The sequence below is a fragment of the Adiantum capillus-veneris genome, chromosome 1 (assembly GCF_014529385.1).
Source record: "Adiantum capillus-veneris isolate H3 chromosome 1, ASM1452938v2, whole genome shotgun sequence".
NCBI classification, from domain to species: domain Eukaryota; kingdom Viridiplantae; phylum Streptophyta; class Polypodiopsida; order Polypodiales; family Pteridaceae; genus Adiantum; species Adiantum capillus-veneris.
The window spans coordinates 95,553,885-95,567,643 of record NC_140931.1 but is presented as its reverse complement, the minus strand read 5'-3'; the positions used below and the strand labels follow the sequence as shown (position 1 = coordinate 95,567,643).

General features: G+C 41.5%; 1 pseudogene; it reads right to left on the bottom strand.

Annotated features, from left to right (window-relative positions):
• Positions 1-10,518: 10,518 nt before the first annotated feature.
• Positions 10,519-12,404, bottom strand: LOC147465218 (uncharacterized; annotated as a pseudogene).
• Positions 12,405-13,759: the final 1,355 nt, after the last annotated feature.

Here is a 13,759-nt window from a genome sequence, read left to right as displayed (position 1 = left end):
ACAATGGGCCAAAAAGACCCTAAGGTTCAGCCCATTAAGACTTCCAAAATGCTAAGGTTCCAAAATTCAAAGGTTGAGTCCAAAGGTCAACCCTAGGGAAAATTGGATGCTTTGTGTGTGCCCTAAAAGTCTTTGCACATCCCTACATGGGAGGGGGCGAGCCCCAAAGCTAGGGGATGAGAGAGAAAACCACACACACACACACAGGCTCCCTTTACACAAAGGGAATGAGGGACACATGTCAGCTCCCTAGGCCAGATGCCCACAAGGTGTGCCCAATTCCTATTGGAAGACCCTTGAAGTGGACCAATGAGAATTAAGCTAGAGTAAATGTAGTTTAATTAATTTAAAAACATTTAATAAAAGAAACCAATGAGAAATAAGTCTCCTAGAAGACTATTGGGCAGTCTCCCAAAGGGTCCAATGAGCATTCAGGAGCCCCATGGCTTGCCTGATTCCTATTGGCCAGGAGACAAAGGGGTCCAATGAGAGTTTTGTTTAATTATTTAATTATCTAAAGCTCTCACAAAAGGGGAAAGGGGGACACATGTCTAAAGGCTATCACTTATGCTGCTTAATTCCTATTGGCTTGACCTGGGGAGGTCCAATGAGGCAAAAGCCAGACCTATTTAGCAACTAGGGCTCGCCCAAGAGAGGGGGGGGGCTGATTTTTGCTTGGCATTGACACACACACACACACTTGACCATGTGTGAAGGAAGAATACTCTATCTCCTCCCAAGCTTTAATGGAGAGCTCATCACCTACTCCAAGCTTGTGAGATAGAAGCCTACATCAACACTCTCTTGGCATGTGGATGCAAATCCAACCAAGAGCCAAGCTTCAATGCATGCTCATCTTCTCTACCAAGCTAATTACTAAGCTAATCTATGCTAATATGAGTGATTATGTGAGGAGATGTACGTCTTTCTCGTAAGATACTTCTTTTTCCTCTCAATCTACTCTCATACCCTGCTAGCTCTCACCATCTTCGAAGGTGTGTGAGGTCTTGGGTCTGAGAACGGGGATAATTCAAGTTGTGTTTGATTAAGTGTTTTGCTTGGTGTATGAAGCTTCCATCTTCATTGCACTAGCTAGTCTTGAAGGAACACAAAGAATTGTATTGTACAATCTCTCTCTTGATGGGAGAAACCATAATACAAAGCCTTTTGGAGGGGGGACCGGCTCCAAGCAAATCCGGTCCTCAACTGTTGTCAATAGCTTAATTGCTCTCTCTTTTGAAAGTATTGTCGATGCTATCTAACTAGGTGTTATTCTTTTTGTTGCTCTCTCCACCCAAGCACTCTTGTAATTCTCATTAGGAATCTATTCTAATGAAATGCCCACTATGTTCATGCTAATTTCCGCTACACATAAGATTTTAGGCCATTAAATGTTACAACACATCTGCAAAGAGAAGAAACAAATGGCCTGGGGAAATTCAAATGCGGGGGAGCACCATGCGAGGTGGCGACAATCACGAGTCAGGAGCGGGAAAAGGTGGACATGAGCCCGTCATTTTTATCCTCTTCGATGCACCTCCTTCTTTCTCACTTTGTACCTCTTAGATATACAAGCTCCGTAGACGAGCTGGTTCCTCTGTTGATGGCAGCATCCCCATGGGCATCAGGCGTCTTCTTTCCCTCATAAAAAGCTACTTGTTGTATGGATCTAAGCTCTCTGGGTCTTCAACCCCTGCAGCTAGAGCCTAAGCTGTGTAGGACATGAAATAGGGGGCTCTGAGTGCTTGGCACCCATACCCAATGCCAAAGACGCGAAGAGCAAACTGTTTCTCATCCGAATTAGTCTTTCTACGTTAAGCGGGAGGGGGTGGCCACCACACAATCTTGTAATAACTTTCATTGAAAACAGTGGGAACTTTGCATTGTCCTCGGAGTATTCCTTGTGGTATATTATGATCTACAAAACACTATTAAAACATTTATGGGACGTAAGTGAGATGAGTACAATTGCCAAGAACTTCAATTGTTTCTTCAAACCTTTTTGTGGTTGAAACGCTTGATGTAGTGAGACAACACTGCATCCTTGCCTTGTACTCCAGTGACAAGCCCTTCCCTCCGTGAGCCTCCCACTCTTCTAAAGAAACTAGTCATACACTAGAACCTATCAACAGAAAGATTGATCATGATATTTTATCAGTGGGCCATCTCCAATATCATCTGAATGCCTTTAAAAATTACCATCTGATTCTCGTCCATTTCCAGTATTGACCTTCCCCACAAGTGAATACGCTGACTATTCAGTACCTGAGCTCTGGGTTCCACGAGCCTACCCATGTTTCCAAGATGAGTTGTTTTGTTGTCAATTGGAACTGCTCATCTATTGGAAAATTTTCCTCTCCGGACTTCGCTTTATTGAATGTATCTTTGATCAGTTTCCACCCTGAAGTGAACTGTGAGCCGTGGGCAACTATGCCAGCAAGAAGATGTTGGTCCACTCCATCGTCATACACAAATACCATGTCTGACTCACAAAAAGTTTTAATTGCAGCTAGGTAGTAGTCCTCCTATATATTTAGCTCATGCATGATATCTGTGAGCAGAATGTAGTGGGTGTCGCCCGCCATAGCAAAGCTGGGAGCGCAATTTAGAGGCAAAGTCACTTCCTTATTTGGGCTTTCTTGCTTGCATCCTAATGCTACATTCTCAAGAGGTTTGTTCTCAGAGATAGACTTTGTATCTTGGTCGAGTGGAATAAGTTGCCCACTCAAAATATGATATCTAAAATAATAAAATGACACTATGAAATTTTGAGAGCTAATAATAAACTTGAAAATTATGGACTTCTTTTCCAAAATATAGATTTTTTTCTATAATTGCTTCCTATCCCAATTATCATCTAAAAAGTCCAAACAACTCTCACACTTGCAAATGAACATTGTTGCAGTAGTTCTTATTTTCTCATCAAAGAAGAAATCTACAAACACTTCAAGAGACATAAATAGTGCGAGCCAAACTATTTTTGTGGCAATTGATACTTGAGGGACTTTTGTATATCCTGAAACAACCTATTCCTAAATCTTTCACTAGTTTGCGAAGCTGGCAAAGACCAATCCTTGTTGTCAAAGGATGGAAATGGCAAAGGAGCTACACGACCCCAACCAAAGGAAGTTCTCAGTTCCAAATATGACATATCATAAAAAAATATTCCATTATCTGCAAGTTCCTTGTGTTGTCATCCTCGATACATTTTCTCACCATAAATGCATGGAAAGCATAAAAAATCCCAACTATGCTCTCAACTGGTTGCTAATATGTCCTATTCGATGTATAAATATCTGAAACATACCAAAGATGATATCCACCACTTAACCTTCAAATAAAATCATGCAGTAAGTGAGATGCTCAAAATAAATTACAGTTGGGTCGATGCCGTGGAAAACTTGGAAGAGATGTTTGCAACCTTAAGTCTGCATGTTGGAAAGCATGTTGTATGAGGACCTCTTTCACCCGCTTCTTTGTGCACACACTTTAAACTCTTTAACTTGTCCCTTGAAAGCCTCCACAAAATCATTACGTTGCCTCCTCTTCCTCCTCCTAGTTTGCAGTAGTACCCAACTTCTGATAGTTATTCGAGATAGCATCCATGCTTGATCATCCGTAGTGTAACTGCTAAAAATGCTAACAGAGTCAATGGTAGTGCTAGGCCTTCGAGAAGTAGTCACGGTGTGCACTAGAATACACAAAAAAGTTAGCGCAAATATGAAAAAGAGAAGAAAGTTTTGAGAGGGAAGTAGAGCTACTCAAAGTAATATTTGGGCAAGAACATAGATACTAGAGTCTTCAATGAAAGTTCTGAAATTTGTCGTTACAGAGTTAGTACGACTTATGGCATTTATGCTTTGAAAGCATGAAATTGAGAAATTTGATGAACAAAAATAATATTTTCTCCATTTTTTCTCTATGCAACGTAAGCCTCTTCCTCATTGGTCGAGCGCCACTCTCTCTCTAGAACTGAAAGGCTCAAAAGTGAGTCCGACTTTCTCCTAATGACGGCCAAAAGTTGGCGATTGTGCCATCCTAAACCATCAAGACGGATTGTGATGATCATGAAACTTTGCACAAGCAAAGATTAATGTGCTTTCTCCTCCCATGCAAAGTATCATGGCCATTCGTTACCGTCTCATCGGTCCAGGGTGGTACAATTGCCAATTTTTTGGCTTTGGGCTCGCTAAGGGCTCAATCACCAAAATTTTGTGATTGTGCTAACCTAAACCATCAAGACGGCCTGCGATGCCCATGAAACTTTGTACAAAAATGATCCTCCTACCCTTATAAAGTTTCATGGCCATCCATTGCCATCTCCTTGATCTAGGATGGCAGAATCGCCAATTTTTTGGCTTTGGTCTCGCCGAGGGCCCAATCGCGAAAAGTTGGCGATTGGGCCACCCTGGACCATCAAGACGGACTCTGATACTCGTGAAACATTACAAGGGTGGGTATCTAGTGTGATTCTCTTGACCTTGCAAAGTTTCATGGTGATCCATTTTCGTACCCTCGGTCCAGGGTGGCACAATTACCAATTTTTGGCTTTCGGCTCACCAAGGGCCCAACGGCCAAACATTGGGGATTGTGCTGCCCTTGACAGTCAAGACGGATTGTGACACGCATGAAAATTTGCACAAGTAGGGAATTAGTGTGATTTACCCACCCCTATAAAGTTTCATGGCCATCCACTACCATCTCGTCAATCCAGGGTACAATCTCCAATTTTTTGGCTTTGGTCTCAAGCGCGAAGGGCTCAACGACCAAAACTTCGCGATTGTGATGTCCTAGATTATATACATACTAGGATACCCATGAAACTTTTCCAGGGTGAAGATAAGTGTGCTTCCATTGTCCCCAAAAAGTTTCATTGCCATCCACTGATGTCTCGTTGGTCTAGGGTGGCACAATCGCCAATTTTTTGGCTTTGGGCTCACCAAGGGCCCGACGGCCAAAATTTGATTGTGCCACCCTAGACCATAGAGACAAACTGCGATGCCCATGTAACTTTGTAGGGGCATGGACTAGTGTGCTTCCCCTATCCCTCTAAGTTTTCAGTGCCATCCGTTGTCGTCTCGTTGGTCTAAGGTGGCACAATCGTCAATTTTTTGGTTTTGGGCTCTCTAAGGGCCCAATCGCCAAATTTTGGCGATTGTGCCTCCCTCGAATGTTTGGCCATTTGCTCCTATCTCATTGTTCCATAGTGGCACAATAGCCTTTTTTTTTGGCTTTGGGCTCGCCAAGGACCCAATCACCAAAATTTGGCATTTGTGCTGCCCTAGACCATCGAGACGGATTGCAATGACCATGAAACTTTTCACGGGCAAGGATTAGTGTGCTTCCCCCACACCTAAAATATTTCATTGCCATATATTTATGTCCCATCCATCTACAATGGCACAATCGCCAATCTTTTGGCTTTGGGCTCACCAAGGGCGCAACGGCCAAACTTTGGTGATAGTGTCGTCCTAGACCATTGAGACGGATTGCGATGCCTATGAAACTTGGTAGGGGTGGGGATTAGTGTGCTTATCCTACCCCTACAAAGTTTCATGGCCATCCATTGTCATCTTGTTGGTCCAGGGTGGGACAATCGCCAATGTTTTGGCTTTGGGCTCTCCAAGGGCCCAATGACCAAAAGTTTGCGATTGTGTCACCCTAGCCACTTGAGACGGACTGCGATGCCCGTGAAACTTTTCAAGGATGGGAATAAGTGTGCTTCTGTCACCCCCTCAAAGTTTCATGGTCATCAATTGTTGTCTCATCAATCAAGGGTGTCATAATCAAGAACTTCTAGGCTTTGGACTCGCCAAGGATGCAATCACCAGAATTTGGAGATTGTGTTGTCCTAGACCATGGAGACGGACTACGATGTCCATGAAATTTTGCAAGGGAAAGAATTAGTGTACTTCCCTTGCTCTTGAAAATTTCCATGGCCACAATTGTCAAGTTTTTAGCTTTGGGCTCGCTAAGGGGCCAATGAATGGTTGGGCCTATTTATTGCAATAGGGAAAGTTGGATAGTAATCTATTATCTTGGTTGAGAAGGACTTATCTCAAGGTACATCGTTGGGAACTATAGTCTTAATAATGGAGCCTCTCGGGGCTTGCCTTTGGCTTAACCATTATTTAGCTACAAGCAAGCTCAACATGAGCCATAATCAACCGAGCAATGTTAGACCCTCTCCATTAGCCTTTGCAATCAACAATGTCTAAACCATGGTTGTGGCTGCTTGAGAACTAATTTTCAAAGGTAAAGAAGAGTAGCAACTAAGGTTTTTGAGGGTACCAAAGCACAAAGTAATCTATACATAAGTTTAATTAGCATGGATGACAATAATGAAGAGACTAAAATGAACATTGACAACTTTGATTTTGCACATGAAGGTGCTAATGATGATGCCCCCATGTTTATCAATTATCTTATTTTTAGGTTGCAGCAAGCTATGGAAAGCTACCCTGCTTTGCAAGCCAAAGTTACTCAACAACTTCGTGCTTATGGGATTTCCTTTCCTCGCCAAGAAGAGAAAGAGCTTAGGAGGCCTCTTGGTGAGACTCCCAAAAGAAGAATCTCTCCCATACTAGAGGAGGAATCCAAAGAACAAGAAAGTAATGAATCCCTAAGCTCCTTTCAAGATATGGCTCCACAAAGACCCCGGGGGATTCACTATTAGTAATGGGGGGATGTCACCTGCGTGCATCAAAATTAGAGAAACCCCCCTATATACGGTATCTTACTTGCTAGCCTACCCCCCTACATACGTACAAGATACGAACGTTCTCGCAATGAGCCAACCCCCCTCGTATGGATTTCGTACAGAATGTAATGACCCACTATTTTATGTATACTAGTAACATAACAATTTTAGAAGCACATTCTTTTGCAAAAATACATGTTGAAGTGCAAATGAACAGAAGTGTACATTATAGTGTGTTTTCATTTTCAATAGATGTTAAGAGAACAAACCATGAAAATCAACAAATATAATGAATACAAAATTAAAATAAACCAATCGTTTCAATGTAATTTGTCAAAAAACAAATAGCATTTGCCTTGTAAACTGATACAAATCTCAATCTCAAAACATATGATACTAGCCACCTACTTAGTAGGCTTCCCACATGGGATTTAAGGCACACATATGAAATGGATTGTTTTCTAAATAACAAATGATGTATAATCTTAAACAACCATAAAAACTTCACTCATCAAATCAAAACACATTACAAAAAACCCCAATAAAAGAAAAATCTTTTTGAACAAAAACAATTATATGTGATATGAATGCACGTCTATGCTTAAGCAAAAAAAGCACCATCAATATTTAATTTTGAGTTTGCACATAAAATATAAATCCTAAAAATTTTGCCAGAGTCTCCTTTGTACAGAGACCTCTTTCTAAAAAAAAATCAATACACCCTTTTCTTGGGCTCTCACATGGGATTTTCATCACATAATTTCTTTTTCCAAAAAAATTGTCCACCTCATCTTGGGCTCCCACGTGGGATTTAAGGATTGTCTTACACATTAAAATCAAACACATTCTCAATAGAGTCAAAGTAATCTAACTTCAAAGTGGTGGTATGAACTGCATAATAAAGACATTGCGTATGTGTGATACATAGACCCAAGGTATGCTAGACGTGTCTTGGCAAGAAACCATAGCTCAAGATAACACACCTAGTCAAGCCATATGACCATGTGGGAAATTGAGACTATAAAATTTGTAGCTACATAGAAACAAATCTTATGGGTAGCTAGAAGAACTGAAGTGTCCTATATTAACCTAATGTGACCCATCACTTTGAAAGGTAAAATAAATGAAGGTAAAAATCTATAGCTCAAGATGGCACACTCGGTCAATCCATTTGACCATGTGACAAATTAAGACTATACTTGTAATTATATACAAATAAAGACACTATGTATGTGTGACACACAGACCCAAGGTATGCTAGAAGTGTCTTGGCAAGAAACTATAGCTCAAGATAACACACTTTGTCAAGCCATATGACCATGTGGGAAATTGAGACTATAAAATTTGTAACTACATAGAAAAGAAAGCTTTATGGATAGCTAGAAGAACTAAAGGTAAAAATCGATAGTCAATACTCACAAATTCGACTTTAAAGCGAATAATCCCTGTTTGCAAGTATATTCCAAGTGTGTGATAATCAATACTCACATATCGAAGTTTAAAGCCAATATTCCCTATTTGCAAGTCCTCCTAAAGGGCTCCTAAATGAAGGGACTATTAACAAACTAGAATGTCATTTCTGCTTAAGCCAGCTCGTGCTGGTCTTGCTATCCTTAACCTTAACATTATGGCCCATAAGGGCTTTATCCTTGGTGGCAACCCCGAGGGTCAAGACAGTCTTGGCTTTTCGTTGTTGCTTATGGTCTCAGGGTGGCTCCCTTTGCCAGCCAATGTATGGTCTAGGGTTGGATGCCATGGCTCGGTTGGAGCATGCATGGCTTTCATTACAACTTTCATTACAGCTTTTTGTTGTTGCTTATGGTCTCATGGTGGCTCCCTTTGCTATCCAATGTATGGTCTAGGGTAGAATTCCAGCCAACCTCTTCATTGAAACCCCACATTTTGACTCCTTGAGCTAGAATTTCCTCAAGAAACTCCTCATACTAAATGTTGGCTTGGAAAAAAACACCATAAATACTAGAGGGACACATCTGGAACATGATCCACATCTCTAACTCGATAAAAATCCCATACAGCGCATGCAGCAATGGATAGGGATGCTAGCAATATTAGCCTGTGCATAGTTTTTTTCATACTCATATGGTAAATTCACCACACTTTCATACTCAAACATTATTTGGTGTACAATATGTGTAAGATATGATCAAACATATTTACCATGCTTTTTGTCTACGACAAATTGAAATTTAGACTCAACAATAGCCAAAGAGGAGCGCAAGTTTCTCAAGGGAGTGGCCGGCCAATTTCAAGCTGCAAATAATACTTAAAGGTCACAAGAAGCATGTTCTTTTGTTCCCCATCAGGTACAATCCGTAGTAGCTAAACAAGAGCTCAACTCAGATTGTACAGAATCTTTTAGACTCTTTAAGTCCTTTTTGAGCACAGGCTGGCCTCATCAAGTTGGACACATTACTCTGACCTTACCGCATAGTCAACATCAAGTATGGTGTTAGGTGCAGCGGAATGACTGTTGTATTTCTCAAGATGGGTGATCCATATGTGCTCAAGGTTCCTTTTAGTTCTTATGGAAGGGAGAGCCTTCCGTTCTTAAGGGAGAGTTCTATGATCACAAACAAAGTGAGTGGACACTGTGCGTGCAAGTCTACGAGACTGAGAGAAAGAGAGAAGAGAGATACGACACCCGAGAGGTTGAAAAACACTCCTCCGAAGGCCCCACTCTTGTGGGAGAGAGGGGTCTACTTATTGATTGCACAAGTGATACAATGACGATGCAATGGACTGTTACAACTTGGGACTATGTCGGTGACGACGACGACGACTTAGAGGCTGAAATCTGGGAGAACTTTGGGGCTGATTTGTGCAGCTGAAAATGCAGGTTTGGCTGCATTTTTTAGGGCTGAAAATCACTGCTGTAATTGCCCTTGAAAAATGTTGATTTGTTCCTGCGATTGAAAGCTGAAAACGCTGACTGTAAAGGGCTGAAAACGCTGTTTCCTGCAGGCTTATGGCTGCGTTTTCTTATTGTGAAAAACGTTGGGCAAAACGCTGGAATCTGCTGTGCTAGGGTTGTGTTTTTACTGCTGAATTCACTCCTGAGATCGCTGAATAGGCTGTTTTGATTTGTGCTCAAAAATGCTGACTGTTGCAATGCCTAAAGGCTAAAAACGCTAGAGCAACTGCAACTTCTATGGCGATCTTGGAAACGCTAGGCTGAGGGAAGTCGACGGTCCTGATGTCTGTTGAAAATGCTAGGCTGAGTGGAGGTCTTGGAAACGCTATGGTGAAGGGATGAAGGCGGGAAGGTACTTGATGGGTTCTTGCTGAGAGAGAGGGAGTACCTGCTGCTGTTGTGCTCCTTGCTCATCTGCCAAAGATTGCTAGCTTTGGGTTGCTTATATATTAACTTACCCAATTTGCCCTACTCAATGCCCAACAAAAGTCACTTAATAAATAAGTGAAAAATGTCAAAAATAGGGAAATTAGGCTAAGGTCACTGGAAAAATCCCAAACTGACTCTGATGGAATCTGATGTAAATGCTTATGCTTATGTTGTGTGCAACCAAAGGATATGCATCTACACTAAGTGACTGGGCATGCACAGTCTACGAATAGACTCACAAAAGTGTCAGATCACTTCTAAGCTAGACTGACTGGACTTGACGGAAACCCTGTTATGGTGTAGCTTGTCCACGGACACATAGGGTTGGATGTGTCACGTGACATATGGTATCCAACATATAGAATGTCTTGGGGATCTAAATCATACTATATTCCAAATTCTGATAACTGTATGCATCCCCCATATGGTTCCCATAAGGAAAAGTGTAGTGATTGTCTCATCTAAGGGCTATGGAGGGCCTGAGAAACCAGCAAAATGCAGCGAGTATCGTACATGAGAAAACAAGGTAGGGGATGGCGCAGAGAGAGCATACTTGAGAGCCTAGCATGACATCGTCCTTGTCCAGAAACAGTGTAAGATGACTAATCAGCTTGAAGCTTCCCGTCAGCCATCATCCAGCAGGAACATAGAGCTGGGCAACCCCCTTATCCTCAAAAGAGTTGAGGTAAAAGATGGCATTTGTAAATGCATGAGTATTAATGGTAACTCCATCACCAACTGCATCGAATTTGGTGATGGTGACGCTATGAGGCCTTGCATTTCCGCCCAACTCACTAATGCACACATCAGTAGTTATGTCACTACGAATTCTTGAAAAGCTTGTCGTGACCGCGGATATGTGCAGGCGGGCAAAGGAACTAGTGGTGGCCCCAAAGAGAAGTAAAATCTAGGCAAGGGAAACCCCACCAACACCCTACAGTGCAGCATTTTGAAGCTTGAGTGTCATGAGGCAACGCCTCTAGGTAAAACACATCCACAGAATTAAATGCAAATTCTCTGGCATATTTTCAGACATCAAACCAGCACAGGTGACATGCATCATTCCCAAGGTCTGTATAACTAACTGCAATTATGTAGACGGTATAACACCAGAGTCTATGTTGAATTGTATGATAGATCACATGACCTTCACAAATAGGAGTCACCATAAGCTTTCCTTAGAGCCTCTTAATATTTTAGACTGAATGTTTTAACAATCATTGCTTGACACCTCCACCAGCAGTCTGTTATTTGTCTTTGGGTTCATAACAACAGAAAATTCATCTTGAGCTGGACAGTTGTATGTTCAGCCACATATAGGAGATGCATGCAGTCAAGGGTGGGTGAATCATTGGCACAAAACAATAGTATTTGCAACTCAAAGATTCATTAAAAGGTGTACACTATAAACCACTATTAGGCTGTTTGGGAGGTGCGCCTCCTTTTCAAAGTAAGAAAACCATCCTAAAAACTTTTCAAGTTCAGCCATCTGAATTTTGAAGCTAATTGATTAATTTTATACACCCTAACAATCTCAAAATGAAGCACAATTATGCACCACAATACATCGTTGCAAAACTAACAGGTGAAAGGCATTTCTCTAAGAACACAAACATTCAAGAAGACTAATGTATTTAAGGCCCGTTTAAGGTAGATTTGGTTTAAGGAGATTACAAAGCATGTACATGTACAGAGTAAACTGAGGCCAAAAGCATTCACCAGCAGATATGAGACTGTTACTGAACCTTGCTCAGAAGATGTATCTGCAAGAATATCTTCCATGGCTCGAACCATGATTCCACAGTCGGCAGCATCTTCCTCCCCAAGCTTGCCAAGGGTGAAAGTTTTACCTGTGCCTATTTGACCATATGCCATGACAGTGCCCCATTATACCCGTCTAGCACACTTTGCAGGCAAAAAGAAGAGGAATGCCAAGTATATACAATTAGATAGAGTTTTAAACATAACATACAAAATATCTTGCAAAATAGGCCACTATCACAAGCCAAATCAACATCTAAGAAAATATCTTTAGACACGAAGAACAAGCACCCAAAGACTCTATTTCCCTGTCTATAACACTATCTATTGAATAAAATGGGTTGAAAATGGTAGGGGGCAATGAAGGACCTCAACCACAGGCTTTGCCACTACTTCATAGACTCGTTTCTGAGAAGCAGTTTCATTCAGAATCTCATCAAACTGGAACGTCTCACAGTCCCAATTATTCCTCCTCGGCTTCAGTCGCTTCAATTGTGACAAGTGCAAAAGACAGATCAATTAAAACAAGGCATTGGCACAATATAGAACCCGCCTTGAGCTAATGCCGGTAAAGTTTCCCATGAAGCAACAAGGTAGGGAATGAGAAGAAGAAATTTGTCATCAACTCCACATAATCAGCAAAATCAACATCATTTTTTAGCTCCTCAAAGTTCTTGGGCCTAAGTTGCACAACAACTCTTACTCTTCCTGACCCTGAACGTAGACTTGCATGAGTTTAAGATTTAAGAGATGGAAAGGAGGCCCCGAAAGGACATGAAAAAGATAGATTTGAAGAGGACTGTACTATATAAAAATGCAGATTGAACCTAATCAAATCTCATTACTGTACAGTCCTTCTTTCTTTTGCCTCAATGATAATGCAAATTCTGTCATGTAGAATGCACAGTTCGATGATAAAGTAAGTAACAACCTCCATTGTCAACTTTTCCATTCCGACTTGCTCGACCATTTAATAATTTTTCAAAAGATTGCAGAGATGCTGACTCTGGAAAAATTTGTTAATACCTTCACTTCAGGTCGGAGGCCCGTTGGAGGCTCTGAGGGAGGGGAGAGATGTCGCTTGCAGGGTGCTACTGCCACTCAGAGGGCACAACAGTACCACACGCAGACACCAAGCACATGTGGGAGCTTGCAAAGAGCTTGGACAGGGGGCGGGAGAGGCCCAACACCTCGTCTACAAAGGGTCTACAACTCGCAGGGGAGAGAAGAACCTCGTCGCTCATGCCTAAATTCAATGAAAAGCAGATAGTGCTCGTAAAAAAACCTAGGTTTACTGTAGTCCCACAATTTTCAAATTTACCACTAAATTTTATATTTGAAGGTGAGAAAACCCAAAGCCCTATCTGCAAGCATCTCTCCATCCCTCTCACACCATTTTCCTCTTGAATAAAATCTCTTGAGTTCAACTCTCCTCGTCAAATAGATCTTTGAGATCTCTAGGCATAGTTTCCTACAACGTTAAAATACTCTTCTTCTTCTTCTTCTTCTTCTTCTCTCTCTCTCTCTCTCTCTCTCTCTCTCTCTCTCTCTCTCTCTCTCTCTCTCTCTCTCTCTCTCTCTTTGATCGAGACTCGACAGTCAATCATATATTGAATATTTCCCTTATATTTAAGGCTTTGTCACACAAACAGAGTTAATTTGGTGGATTGCATAAAGCAAGGGGTAGGTCATGTATAAAGGGAATTTAAAGGCAATTCATGTGCATAAATCAGTAAAGAAGTAAATTGTGTGGAAGCAACAAATTCTGTACAAGGCATAGCAGGGAAAGACTTAGAGGAGTGGGCTAATGCTTGCGTAAAGAAGAGAGCAAGGAGAGATTAAAGGACATTCGGTTTTCCTCATGCTCTCTTGGCAAAAGGGCTCAAATTTTGTTACTTTCGCTTTCGACTAACGGATGGCAGCATAAGAGCGCTTTC